At 44.3% G+C, this 14,256-nt stretch overlaps 1 pseudogene; it reads left to right on the top strand.

The window, feature by feature from the left end:
• Positions 1–239: 239 nt before the first annotated feature.
• On the top strand, positions 240–339 carry LOC129474991 (uncharacterized; annotated as a pseudogene).
• The last annotated feature ends 13,917 nt before the right edge of the window (positions 340–14,256 follow it).

Raw genomic sequence — 14,256 nt, 5'->3', positions numbered from 1 at the left:
TGTAATCCCAGCACTTTGGGAGGCTGAAGTGGGCGGATCACTTGAGGCCAGGAGTTCGAGACCAGTCTAGCCAACATGATGAAACCCGTTTCTACTAAAACTATGAAAACTAGCCGGGCGTGGTGGTACATGCCTGTAATTCCAGCTACTCGGGAGGCTGAAGCAGGAACCCAGGAGGCACAGGTTTCAATGAGCCGAGATCACGCCACTGTACTCCAGCCTGGGTAACAGAGTGACACTCTGTCTCTAAATAAATAAATAAAACTGGAACAATACAGAGAAGATTAGCATGGCCCCTGAAAGGATGACATGCAAATTCATTAAAAGTTCCATATCAATAAAAATTATTTTAAAATTTTTTTAAAAGAATGAGTTAAAGGAGACCCAAAGGAGTGAGCGGGGCTGGAGTCCAGGCCCACCATGGCAGGGAGTCAGACTTCATCAGGGTGAGAACTTCCTGCTCTGAAAAGCCACACTACAGACTGGGAGAAAATGTTCACAGCACCTGTATCTGAAAGAGGATTTGCATTCCAGATACATAAAGAACCCATACAATTCACTAATGGGAAGGCAAACAGTGAAAACTGAGCAAAAGACATGAACAGACACTTCACAAAGGACATGCAAATGGCCAGCACGCACAGGAAGAGATGCTCATCCTCAGTAGTCTTCAGGGAGATGCAGAATGAAACCACAGTAAGATGCTACCTCACACCCACAAGCATGGCTGAAATTAAAAAGATGTGTAATACCAGTGTTGGTTAGAATGTAGGGCAGCTGAAACTGTCCTAGCTCACTGGCAAGAACTTAAAATAGTACAGGCTGGACGCAGTGGCTCACGTCTATAATCCCAGCACTTTAGGAGGCCAAGACAGGCAGACTGCTTGAGCCCAGGAGTTTGAGACCAGCCTGGGCAACATGGCAAAACCCCATCTCTACTAAAAATACAAAAAATTAGCTGGGTGTGGTGGCACGCATCTGTAATACCAACTACCCCAGAAGGCTGAGGTGGGAGAATCACCTGATCCAGGGAGGTCGAGGCTGCAGTGAGCCATGATCACGCTACTGCTCTCCAGCCTGGGTGATAGAGTGAGACCCTGTCTCAAAAAATAAAAATACAAATAAAATAAAATAGTACAACTGCTTGGGAGAACTACTGGAGTTTATTTTAAATCTAAACAAACACCCATCATTTGACCCAGCAATTCTACTGTTATATATTTACTGAAGTGCTGTAACAACATAGGCCCACAAAAAGACTTGTACACAAATGTGAATAGGGATAAGTAGCTAGTGGCCACCATAGTGCTGTTTGATTTGATTGCCTAAAAGCTTGTGGAAGTCTACATTGGAATAATAGGTTGTCTTTTTAAAAGGCTTGTATCCAAATGTGCATAACAGCTTTATTCACGATTGCTAAAAATTGGAAACAATTCAAGTAATCCATCAACTAGGAAATGGGTAAACAAAATTTGGTCTCTTCATAGAAAGGGATAGTAATAAAAAGATTGAAATTACTAATAGATGCAACAACATGGATGAGTCTTAAAATTACTATGTAAAATAAAAGCTGGATGCAAGAGTGACTACCATATGATTCATTTATATAAAATTGTTAAAGAAAGAGAACTAATTTATAGTTACAGAAAGCAGATCAATGATGAACTGGGACTGAGGGGACTGCAAGTGGGGGACTAAAACACTTTCTGGGGTGATGGACAGGTGTTATATCTTGTTTAGGTGCATGCCTTTGTCAAAAGTCATCTGACTGAATACTTAAAATGTATGAATGAGTTTTATTGCATGTAAATAATACCTCAATAACGTTTATTTAAAATGAATTGGCCGGCACGGGCTTACATCTGCAACCCCAGAACAGCACTTTGGGACGCTGAGGCGGGTGGATCACCTGAGGTCAGGAGTTCGAGACCAGCCTGGCCAACATGGTGAAACCCTGTCTCTACTAAAAATACAAAAAAAAAAAAAAAAAAAAATTAGCTGGGCGTGGTGGCAGGCACCTGTAATCCCAGCTACTCGGGAGGCTGAGGAAGGAGAATCGCTTGAACCCAGGAGGCGGAGGTTACAGTGAGCCGAGATCGTGCCATTGCACTCCAGCCTGAGCAACAGGGCAAGATTCTGTCTCAAAAATAAATAAATAAAATGAATCAAAAATAAAAATATAAAAAAATAGCAAAAAGGAAAAAAAGGACAAGAATAAAATAAAAATAAAGAAAAAATAAGAGACTTTGTGGTAAAAATAATAAAACAGTAAAATAGGAAGGGCACACAGAATGGGAAGAGAACTGGACCAAGGTGAAAACCGTGAAGAGCTGTCGAACTTGAAGAAAAGAAAAGGAAGAATGAGTAGAGATGCACAGGCAGAGGTCAGAATGAAGTCCCCTGGGAGTCAAAGAAGTAAGAAGGTTGGCGGCCACAGACAGCAGAGAGTCGAAAGAGCCAAGCGGGCCAGCCAGTAAGATTAACGCCTGGAGAGGGCTGTAGGATGGGGTCCAAGTGGAGAAGTCACTCCTGAGAGGCCAGTTCTAAAGGTGGGTTGAGGGATCATAACTTGGGCTGAGGGAGCAGAGAGGAAGCCTTCGGCAGCTTTGTCAGGGAGCTTGGGGAAGGAGAGTGGGCTCCAACAGGAGGCTGCTAGGAGAACCCCCGGGAAAACCCACCTGGTGGCCTGAATCTCCTGACACTGTCTTTCACGTCTTCATTCCTACACAGGGATAGATATTGCTGTTTGACCACTGCCCCTGCACAAGGTGTGCCAAAAGTCCCCATGCCCCTTTCCCATAAGAAGTTTATTGTATGTTTGCACTGAGGAAAGCTAAATAAGCTAGGTGAATTCCCCACCCCAAATTCCTAGGGATGCCGCTGGCTTGCCCCACCAAATCGGTCTTTCCCACCTGCCTGCATTGCTGGTGGGAATGTACTTTGGTTCAACTTCCATAGGAGTCGGTTTGGCAAAAACTATCAAAACTACAAATGCACACTGGAGGTACAAATACAACAGGAGATATTTATTCTACAGATAAACTTGCACACGGATGAAACCATGTATGTACTTGGTTATTTGTTGCCTCATTGTGATGCTGTTTGATCAAAACAGACCCAAATGCCCCTCAACAAGGCCATTAGATAAATACTAACATGTTTTGTTTTGTTTTGTTTTGTTTTGTTTTGTTTTGTTTTGTTTTGTTTTGTTTTGTTTTGTTTGAAGTGGGGTTTCAGTCTTTTTGCCCAGGCTGGAGGGCAATGGTGTGATCTCGGCTCACTGCAACCTCTGCCTCCTAGGTTCAAGTGGTTCTCCCGCCTCAGCCTCTCGAGTAGCTGGGATTACAGGCGCCCATCACAACACCCAGCTAATTTTTGAATTTTTAATAGAGACAGGGTTTCGCCATGTTGGCCAGGCTGATCTTGAGCTCCTCACCTCAGGTGATCCACCACCCACCTCGGCCTCCCGAAGTGCTGAAATTACAGGCGTGAGCCACCTCACCTGGCCATATTTTTTTTTTTTTTTTTTTTTGAGACAGAGTCTTGTTCTGTCACCCAAGTTGAAGTGCAGTGGCACAATCTCGGCCCACTGTGACCTCCACCTCCCGGGTTCAAGCAATTCTCGTGTCTCAGCCTCCCAAGTAGCTGGGATTACAGATGTGCACCACTGTGCCCAGCTAATTTTTGTATTTTCAGTAGAGATGGGGCTTCACCATGTTGGCCAGGCTGGTCTCGAACTCCCGACCTCAGGTGATCGGCCTCAGCATCCCAAAGTGCTGGGAGTACAGGCATAAGCCACCATGCCCGGCCTTAATATGTATTAAGTATGTATATTCATCTTAGTCCATTTGTGTTGCTATAAGAAAATACCTTAGACTGGGTATTTTGAAATTTATTTATTTATTTAGAGACAAGGTCTCACTGCTACCTTCATCTTCCAGGCTCAGGCAATCCTCCCACCTCAGCCTCCCAAATAGCTGGGACCACAGGCGAGCACCACCACAGCCAGCTAATTTTTTGTGTTTTTGGTAGAGAGGGTTTCACCATGTTGCCCAGGTTGGTCTCAAAGTGCTGAGCTCAGGTGATCTGCCTGCCTCGGCCTCCCAAAGTGCTGGGGTTACAGGCATGAGCCACCGGGCCCAGCCTTGAAACTCATTGTATTTATTACAGCTCTGTTGACTGGGAAGTCCAAGATTGAGGCTCCATCATTGCTGCCTGGTGAGGGATGCTCTTTGCTTCCAAGATGGCACCTTGCCACCGTGTGCTCACATGGCAGAAGGTGCAAGGATGAGAGACTGCTCCCTTCAACCTCCAGCCCTTTCACAAGGCTGTTAATCCCAGTCCTAAGAGCAGAGCTCTCATGACTTAATCACCTCCCAAAGGCTATACCTCTTACTACTGGTACATTGGGGATTTCGTTTCAACAGGAATTTTGGAGGGGATTGCATATTTATTGTACTTTATTCATAATTTAATATTTATTTTAAAAATTATAGCCACATGCACGCAATGAATACTATTCAGGCACAAAAAACAGGATTCTCTCTATATACAGACATCAAAAGTCTTCCAAGTTATATTATCAAGTGAAAAGAAAAGAAAGATGAATAACACTTATATAGTACAAAATCTTTTTCCCTTTTTTTTTTTGAGACAGAGTCTCGCTCTGTCACCCAGGCTGGAGTACGGCGACACAATCTTGGCTCACTGCAATCTCCGCCTCCCAGGTTTAAGTGATTCTCGTGCCTCAGCCTCCCAAGCAGCTGGGACTATAGGCACGCACCATCACACCCGGCTAATTTTTGTATTTTTAGTAGAGACAGGGTTTTGCCATGTTGGCCAGGCTGGTCTCAAACTCCTGACCTCAAGTGATCTTCCTGCCTTGGCCTCCCAAAGTGCTGGGATTACAGGTGTTAGCCACCGCACCTGGCCTACAGTACAAAATCATTTGTGGGGTTTTTTTTCAAGGTAAGTGTATGGAAGCTGGATGTGGGAGGCTTACACCTCCCAGCACTTTGGGAGGCCGAGGCAGGAGTACTGCTTGAGCTCAGGAGTTTGAGACCAGCCTGGCCAACATGGCGAAATCCCATCTCTACGAAAAATACAAAAACAAGTCGGGTGTGGTGGTGCGTGCCTGCAGTCCCAGCTACTCAGGAGGCCAAGGTGTGAAGGTCGCTTGAGCCCAGGAGGTTGAGGCTGCAGTGAGCTGTCATTGTGCCACTGTATTCCAGCACAGGCGACAGAGCAATATCTTGTCTCAAAGTTTTTAAAAAGGTGTATGGGGTAGGGTGTAAAAGAATATATTTGTTTATATACACCCTCCCCCATAAAGTCTTTGCAGGTGTTGGGGAGTGAACCCAGGAGGCAGAGCTTGCAGTGAGCCGAGATGATGCCACTGCATTCCAGCCTGGGCAACAGAGCAAGATTCCGTCTCAAAATAAATAAATAAATAAATAAATAAATAAATAAATAAATAAATAATTTAAAAAACTTTACTCTCAGGTTCAATACTGGGGGACTGCAAATTAAACTGAGAAAAGACAGATTAGCAAGAAAAAAGAGTTTAATTACCCAGGCAATGCACAGACACATAGACGTGCTCAATGACGGAGTGGTTAGAACTGGGGGCTTATATGCCTTAGAAGGAGAATAGGAGGGCTACCATGGGAAGAACAAATAGGTTTACAAATGGGTTTTTAGGAGAAGAAACAGGATATTTTAGAAGTTTGTGATGAGGTTTATTTATGCAGGTGCAAATAGTCTCTGTGTCTTCTTCATGGACATGAAACTCCCCTGAATAGAAGATTTGTGGTAGGTTTATTCTTGGTCCCTCTCCTGGAAGTGGAAGCTGCCCCAAAGTCAGAATGTATGGCAGTCTTCAGTTCCAAGTGGGCCGCACACAAGGATACACGAGAGACTGATAATAGTGGTTACACATTTGGAGGGCAGGGGATAGAGGTGAATGAAAACCGAGTTGTGAACAGGGACTTGGGAAGATGTTTTCAGAAATGTTTTTATCTTTATTTTTTAAATTTTAGAAAGATATGAATATATTGCCCATTCAAAAACAAACAAACAAAAAACCCTAGGTTCTAAGAGTGATTCTAATTTATTTAAGGGGTGGTTCCCCCTATTTAGGAAAAGATGGATCATGCCTCATTAGCAAGGCCTAGTGGGATTCAGCCCTGAGGGAGGTGCAGGAGATTTTATCATCATCTTTGTCAGCATCACTGCACTTTTTACAGGAAGGTTACAGAACAGGGTCAGGTTGCCCTTTCTACTTTGCTTGGAGGGACGCTTACAGCGTGTGTCAGCTGTCAGTCCCAAGACCTCTGTCTCCCCAATCTTCTCCAGCCTCCAGAAAAACAAAGGCAGCTGTGGAGGGTAGAGGATGGGCTGGGGGTGGGACCCAAGACTCACTGGACAATGGAAACCTTTCCCCTTCAAGCAGACGTCAAGATTATTATTTGCACTTTGCATGTGGAAAAGAAGGACTATAAAAGTCTGACAAATGCCTGCATCTTGTTCTAAAATTCCTGACTTGTTTCCAATAAAAGAATCAAAGTGCTTTCTAGCTCAGAGAAAAAGCTGCTGCTAATTTGAAGAAGATTCCAGAATAGAAATTCAAGGTCAACCAAAGGTTTTTCAGACAGAGTTGGTGAGCAGGTCTTAGATGGCCTGAAATTCAAAGATACAAACCAGAGAAAGAAGACATCAAAGCTCTTGTCCTGGGGACACATTAAAAACTAGATCTGGACACATCTCAGTTCTGGAGCCAAGCAATTCCTCCCTCAGCGTGTCGAAACTAGCTTCCCCTCAGCCTAGAGCCCTCCTCTCTAAACCTGCTTATTCTGGCCCTGTCTTCTCATCTTGGTCTCATCTTGGTCTCTTTGAGGTAGAAAATCAGTAGGACTTATTTTCTGAGCACCTGTAAGGCCCCTGCTGATCAAAACCAGGATGCAGGGCCAGGCCTGGTGGCTCTCATCTGTGATCCCAGCACTTTGGGAGGCCAAGGCGGGTGGATCACTTGAGGTCAGGAGTTCAAGACCAGCCCGGCCAACATAGCGAAACCCCATCTCTACTAAAAATACAAAAATTAGTCAGGTGCAATGCGCATGCCTGTAATCCCAGCTACTCAGGAGGCTGAGGCTGGAGAATTGCTTGAACCCAGGAGGAGGAGTTTACAGTGAGCCTGAGTGAGAGAAAGAGACTCCGTCATACGTGCACACACTCGCACACACAAAAACAGGATGCAGTAAAGAAGCCAGCTGAAACCAGTACGTGGCTGCCAAAGTGACCTCTGGCTGCCCTCATTTTTCATTACTAAATAGACTCCCACCAGTGCCATGACAGTTTACAAATACCATGGCAATGTACCGTGGCAATGACCCAGAAGTTACCTTATATGGTTCCAGGAACTCTCCACCCTTTTTCTAGAAAATTCTCACCCCTTAATTCGCATATAATTAAGAGTGGGTATAAATAGAACTCCAGCAATCCAAGCAGCAGCTCCTGCTCTGACTCCTCCTCCACATTGCTACGGCTGCCTCACACTGCTGCTGTTGCTCAGGACTGCTCTGTGGAGCAGCCACTTTGCTGTACACTGCTCCGCTGGGCTCCTCTGGGCTACTCTGTCTATGGGATAGCCCTGCCCTGTCTATGGAGCCACCATTTTGCTATACACTATTGCTCTAATAAACTTGCTTTCTTTCACTGTCAGCTCACTCTTGAATTCTTTCTTGAGCAAAGCCAATAACCCCCCTAGGCTAAGCCCCAATTTTGGGGTTCACCTGCATCAGGCTCAAAGTGGCCTTCTCTGATCATCCAAAATATACTGTCCATCCAGTGTATCTAACATATTTCCTATTTTATTCTCTTCATAGCACTGACCACAAACGAATTCTTACTTCTCTGCTTACCATCCTTCTCTTCCAGCTGGAATGTGTTCTCACGGTACAGTCATATTGTTTTTTTCTCCCTATGTCCCCAGTGTTTAGAACAGTTACTTAAGTACACAGCAGGTGCTCAATCAATATAGGCTCAGTTAATGAAAAAATGACTAAAAGTTAAACTTGAGATGTCTGTGAAATATCCAAGGAGTGGTGTCAAGAAGAGAGTTGTCAGGTAGACAAGTGTGGGAAAGATCCAACCTAGAGGTACATATTTGGGTATTACTGGAACAAACTCAGTTTTTTTAAAATTGATAAAAATTGATGACATTAGCAAAGGAGAATTTAAAGAAGGAAGAGTCTGAGTTCCGAGGAGCCCAAAATTTACAGGTTGGGTGGAGAAAAGGGAACAAGCAAAGAGTGAAAGAGATCAGTGAGTTAGAAGGAAATCCAAGAGATAAGTTATCCCAGAGGCTAAGAGACAAGACTGTTTCAAGAATGAGCAAGCAGCCACCTATGTGGAACACCACCATTGGAATTGCCAGCATGGAGATTGTCTGGGCCCTGATAAGAGCAGTTTCAAGGCAGCGGTGGGGGCAGAAACCACTGGTGGATGGGAGATGAGGCAGTGGGAGCACTGAGTGTCAATGACTTCAGAAGTTTAACTGAGAAGACCAGCAGATAAATTGGATGTAGCTATAGGCAGATATAGGTCAAAGAAAAGTTCTTAGCCAGGCGCAGTGGCTCACACCTGTAATCCTAACACTTTGGAAGGCCGAGGGGAGCAGATTACCTGAGGTCAGGAGTTTGAGACCATCCTGGCCAACGTGGTGAAACCCTGTCTCTACTAAAAATACAAAATTGCTTGAACCTGGGAGGCGGAGCTTGCAGTAAGCCGAGATCGTGCCACTGCACTCCAGCCCGGGTGACAGAACGAGACTCCATCTTAAAAAAAAAAAAAAAAAAAAAAAAAAAGAAGAAAGAAAAGAAACGTTCTTTTTCTGCTCAACTTTTTATTTTGAAAAATGAAAAACCTGCAGAAAAGTTGAAAGGATAGAACAATGAACACTTCTGTACCCTTCACTTTAACTAATCATTTGTCAACCCTTTATCACATTTAATTCCCATGCACATACATGTACTCACTTTGGGGTAAATCATTGGAAATAAAGTTGCAGACCCCCCTGTATATCAGCATGCTTTTCTTAAGAACGAGCTCATTCTTCCACATGACCTCATGATATATCCCACTAAAGAAATTTAGCATCAAAGTTATCTAATAAACAAACAGACCATATTCACATTTCCCCAACTGTTTAAAAATGTCCTTTGTAGCTTTTTTTCTGGTCCAGGATCTGATCAAGAGTCATGCATTCCATTTGGTTGCCACATCTCTGTAGTCTCCTTTAATCAGAAACAGTCCCCTGTATTTTTCTGTCTTTCATGCCACTGACATTGGAGAGTTTGGGCTGGTTGTCACGTAGCATGTCCCACATTCTGGATTGTCCTGATTTTTTTGTCATGATTGGATTCAGGTTAAACATTCTTGGCAAGAATATCACAGAGATGATGTGAACTCTTAAGGGTGAATCTCTGTTAAAGGTGGACAACACTCAGCCTACTTAAATGCTGACAAAAATGATCCAGTAGATGGGTGATACAAATTGGAAGGAAATTTGGATGACGGGGAAGGAAATTAGAAAAATGAATGAGGTAATGAAGTCTTGAGTTGGCAAGAGAGATGGAGTCAGAGCACAGGCAAAGGGATTTGCCCTGACGGGGAGCAGACGCATTTCGTTGGTCATAACAGACAAGAAGGAGAAGATGGTGACAATGAATATGGTCTGAAATTGGGAGAAGGAGTGTGTTTGGATTTGATGGCTTCTTTTTGGATTTGATGGTCTTCTTCTCAGTAGAATAAGGCAGCATCTGCAGGTGAAACTGACTGTAAGAGTAGAAGAGTGGAGGGGAGTTTAGAGGAAGAGAAAGTATGGCAAAGTCATTGGTGGCAGTGGCAAAGTAGGCTTCCTGGAGAAATATAAAAAGCTAGGCACACTGTTAGTGGGAATGTAAACTGTGGAAAACAGTATTGTGGTTCTTCAAAAAATTAAAATAGAATTACCATATGATCCACCAAGTTCACTTCTGGGTTTATACTCAAAAGAATTGAAATCAGAACTTTTAAGAGACATTCATACACCCTGGTTCACAGCAGCACTATTCACAATAGCCAAGAGCTGGAAGCAACTCAATTGTCTGTTGATGGACGAATAAACAAAATATAGAATACACAATGGAATATTATTCAGCCTTAAAAAGGAAGGACGGTCGGGCGTGGTGGCTCACGCCTGTTATCCCAGCACTTTGCAAGGCTGAGGCAGGCGGATCACCTGAGGTCAGGAGTTCAAGACCAGCCTGGCCAACATGGTAAAACCCTGTCTCTACTAAAAATACAAAAATTAGCCAGGCGTGGTGGTGCATGCCTTTAATCCCAGCTACTCAGGAGGCTAAGACAGGAGAATCACTTGAACCTGGGAGGTGGAGGTTGCAGTGGGCCGAGATTGTGCCAACACACTCCAGCCTAGATGACAGATGAGACCCCATCTCAAAAAAAAAAAAGAAAGAAAAAGGAAAAAAAGGAAAGACATTCTGACACATGCTCTATCATGAATGGACTTTGAGGACATTATGCTAAGTGATATTAGCCAGCCACAAAAAGACAAATACTGTATGGTTCCATGTATGTGACATCTCTAGAGTAATAAAATTCATAGAAGAAGAAAGTAGAATGGTGATTAGCAGGGGCTTTGTGGAGGAGTGGGCAATGGGGAGTTTTTTAATGGGAACAGAGTTTCGGCTTGGAAAGATGAAAAAATTCTGCAGCTTGGTCGAACAACAATGTGAATGTACTTAACACTACTGAATTGTACACTTAGAACTGGCTCAGGTAAAATTTGTGTTGTATGTTTTCTTACCACCATAAACAAACAAACACACACAAATATACATACACTCATGGAGGGAAAAGAAGTTAGGCAGGCCGTGTTTAGTATCCAGTTGATGCTTGAGATAATTCATTTATAGAGAAATTAGCCGATTAGCTAAGTTGCAAACTTTTCTCCTGCAATATTCTGCTGCTCAGGTATGTAGGTAGAGAAGGGAAATATTTGTGTTCATTCAGGATTGGGCTCTACAAAGAGAGAGGGCCAGGGAGCTGAAGGAGTTTGTGAAGAAGTGTGGTAGATTGTCTTACTGTCCAATAAGTATTTTCTCCTCCTGCCTTCCCTGACCCCAACCCAGGGTATGCAAAAGAGTTCCCTGCCCACATTGCCCTTGGGCTTGACCATGTGACTTGTTTTGACCAATAGGCTGGCAGAAGTGTCAGGGTGCCTGTCCCAAAGCTGGGCCTTAGGAAGTCTTGCATGTTCCCCTCCCTCTCTCATGCTCCTGCCATCTGCCATGGAAAGAGTTTGCCCCAGCCAGCCACGGCTCCTTCACTGCAGTCCTAGAATAACAGACCTCCGAGCACCAAGCCCAGTTGTTGAGCACCAGACCAGTGGGACTCTTGGTAGGAAGGACGCTGTGCTGGGTAAGCCACTGAGATTTGGGGGCTTCGTCAGGTGGATTTCACTGTGTATGGAGTTTTGTACCCTGTTTCTCTCCCTCGACAAGAGATCTTGAGCATTCGGCCAGGCGCAGTGCCTCACACCTGTAATCCCAGCACTCTGGGAGGCCGAGGCTGGCAGGTCACTTGAGGAGGAGTTTCAGACCAGCCTGGCCAACATGGTGAAACCCCATCTCTACTAAAAATATAAAAAATTAGCCGGGTGTGGTGGCGGGCGCCTGTAATTCCAGCTACTTGGGAGGCTGAGGCAGGAGAATCACTTCAACCAGGAGGCAGAGGTTGCAGTGAACTGAGATCGTGCCATTACACTCCAGCCTGGGCAACAGAGCAAGACTCCATCTCAAAAAAAAAAAGAGAGAGAGAGAGAGAGAGAGAGAGCTTGAGCATTTAGAACTTCAAGGATATTATTCTCGATGGCTGAATATTCTATTTAATAAATAACATAATTTACTGAATGGTTCTTTCATTATTGGGACACTTAGAATTTTCCATGTTTTCATTGTATTGCAGGAAATAAAATGAAATAACATTGCAGGAAATATTGTATATAAATTCCAAATACAAGGTATAAATACTTTTAAATTTATATTTTGACCCCAGCACGATATGCATATGGATTTTAAATATCAAACAAAAAATAACAAAAGATTAGTGGCTATTTGAACAAAGCCTCTAAAAATCAAGGACAGAAACTGTGAGGAGTTCAAGGAGCTAAGATAACCCCAGTTTCTTCTACCAGGAGGTTGAATTAATAATTTCACCACAGCCGGGTAGAGTGGCTGATGCCTGTAATCCCAGCACTTTGGGAGGTCGAGGCAGGCAGATCACTTGAGGTCAAGAGTTCAAGACCAGCCTGGCCAACATGGCGAAACCCCGTCTCTACTGAAAAAAAAAAAAAAAATACAAAATTCAGCTGGGCGTGGTGGCATGCACCTGTAATCCCAGCTACTTGGTGAGGCTGAAGCACAAGAATCTCTTGAACATGGGAGGCAGAGGTTGTAGTGAGCAGCTGAGATCACGCCACTGCACTCCAGCCTGGGTGACAAAGTGAGACTCTGTCTCAAAATAATAATAATAATTTCACCACCACTGAGATGATCTTGTGACATGCTTCGTCCAACAAAATGAGGCAGAAGTAACATGATACAGTTCTGATCCTGGGTCTCAGGAGGCCTGGGGTTTCTGCTGTGTTGCAGAACCCTGCCCAGCCGTCCTGAGAACAGCCCAATCTGGCCTGCCTGATGGAGGGTAAGAGACCACATGAAGCAGAGCCAAGTAATACCAGCTGAGTCCTAAAAGCTCCGCCAGCCCAAACTAACCACCAGCTGCCTTTCTACAAGTGAATGACCCCAGGCAAAGTCAGCAGAGCCCAATATAAATCAGCAGAACAAATCAACCAACCAACCAACTGGTAGACTTGTGACTAAAAACAGATGATACTTTTATGTCACTAAGACTTTGTAGTTGTGTATTAGGCAGCGTCATTGTGCCAGTAGATAACCAATACAGGAACCCAAACTTTAAAAACAGGAAAAGAAACTTCCTTCCAGTTTTCAGTCCGACATATGAGGAACTTGGAAGTCATGCCTCCATCTTAATAAGTTAAAAAAAACTGAACAAACTAAAAATCAACAACTCTTGGCCGGTTGCAGTGGTTCATGCCTGTAATCCCAGCACTTTGGGAGGCTGAGGTGGGAAGATTGCTTGAGCCCAGGAGTTCGAGACCAGCCTGGGAAACATAAGGAGACCCCCGTCTCTACAAAAATAAAAAATAAAAATAAGCTGGGTGTGGTGACGTCTGCCTGTAGTCCCAGCTACTCAGGAGGCTGAAGTGGGAAGATTGCTTGAGTCTGAGGGGGTCAAACCTGCAATAAGCCGAGATTGACTGGGTGACAGAGTGAGACTGTCTCAAAAAAAAAAAAAAAACTTCTTAGATCTGTCACAGAATTGAGGTCACAGGGCAAACCGCTGCCTCCAAAATTGGAGAGACAGACAGATCGTACAGAGAATCACAACTTATCACTGCAGAGTCACAGGTGCAGAGACCTCGCCAGGAACAAGTACGGGGAAAGGAAAGCCTGAACTGCAATTTACAAATTGCTGGAGGCTCAGTGTGGACAAGTCTAAGAGTTTAAAACTCCAGGGATGGGGCCAGTCTTGAAGGGCATGCCCATACTTTGGGTTTCTTGGGGGTTTTTTTGTTTGTTTGTTTTGAGACAGGGTCTCCCCCTGTTACCCAGGCTGGAGTGCAGTGGCACAATCTCGGCTCACTGCAACCTCCACCTCCCAGGTTCAAGCGATCCTCTCATCTCAACCTCCTGAGTAGCTGGGATAACAGGCGTGTGCCACCACGCCCAGCCAATTTTTGTATGTTTAGTAGAGATGGGATTTCACCATGTTGATCAGGCTGGTTTCAAACTCCTGACCTCAAGTGATCCACCCACCTCGGCCTCCCAAAGTGCCAGGATTACAGGCATGAGCCACCATGCCCAGCCACATGCCATACTTTCGTGAGTTTTACCTTCAGGAGTTCTACTGGTTTCTCACAGTAAAGACTGGAGAAAAACCCCCTTATGCGGTTTCTTACAAAGCTAACCATTCTCCTACCATACCATTTTCATCAATCACACTCCTTAGTATTTACTCAAAGGAGTTGAAAACATGTCCGTGCAAAAACCTGCATATTGACGTTTATAGCAGCTTTATTTGTAATTGCCAAAAGTTGGAAGCAACCAAGATGTT

Source organism: Symphalangus syndactylus, chromosome 24, assembly GCF_028878055.3.
Source record: "Symphalangus syndactylus isolate Jambi chromosome 24, NHGRI_mSymSyn1-v2.1_pri, whole genome shotgun sequence".
Classification (NCBI taxonomy): Eukaryota; Metazoa; Chordata; class Mammalia; order Primates; family Hylobatidae; genus Symphalangus; species Symphalangus syndactylus.
The sequence above is the reverse complement of the archived record's forward strand: the minus strand, read 5'-3'. Positions and strand labels throughout refer to the sequence as shown.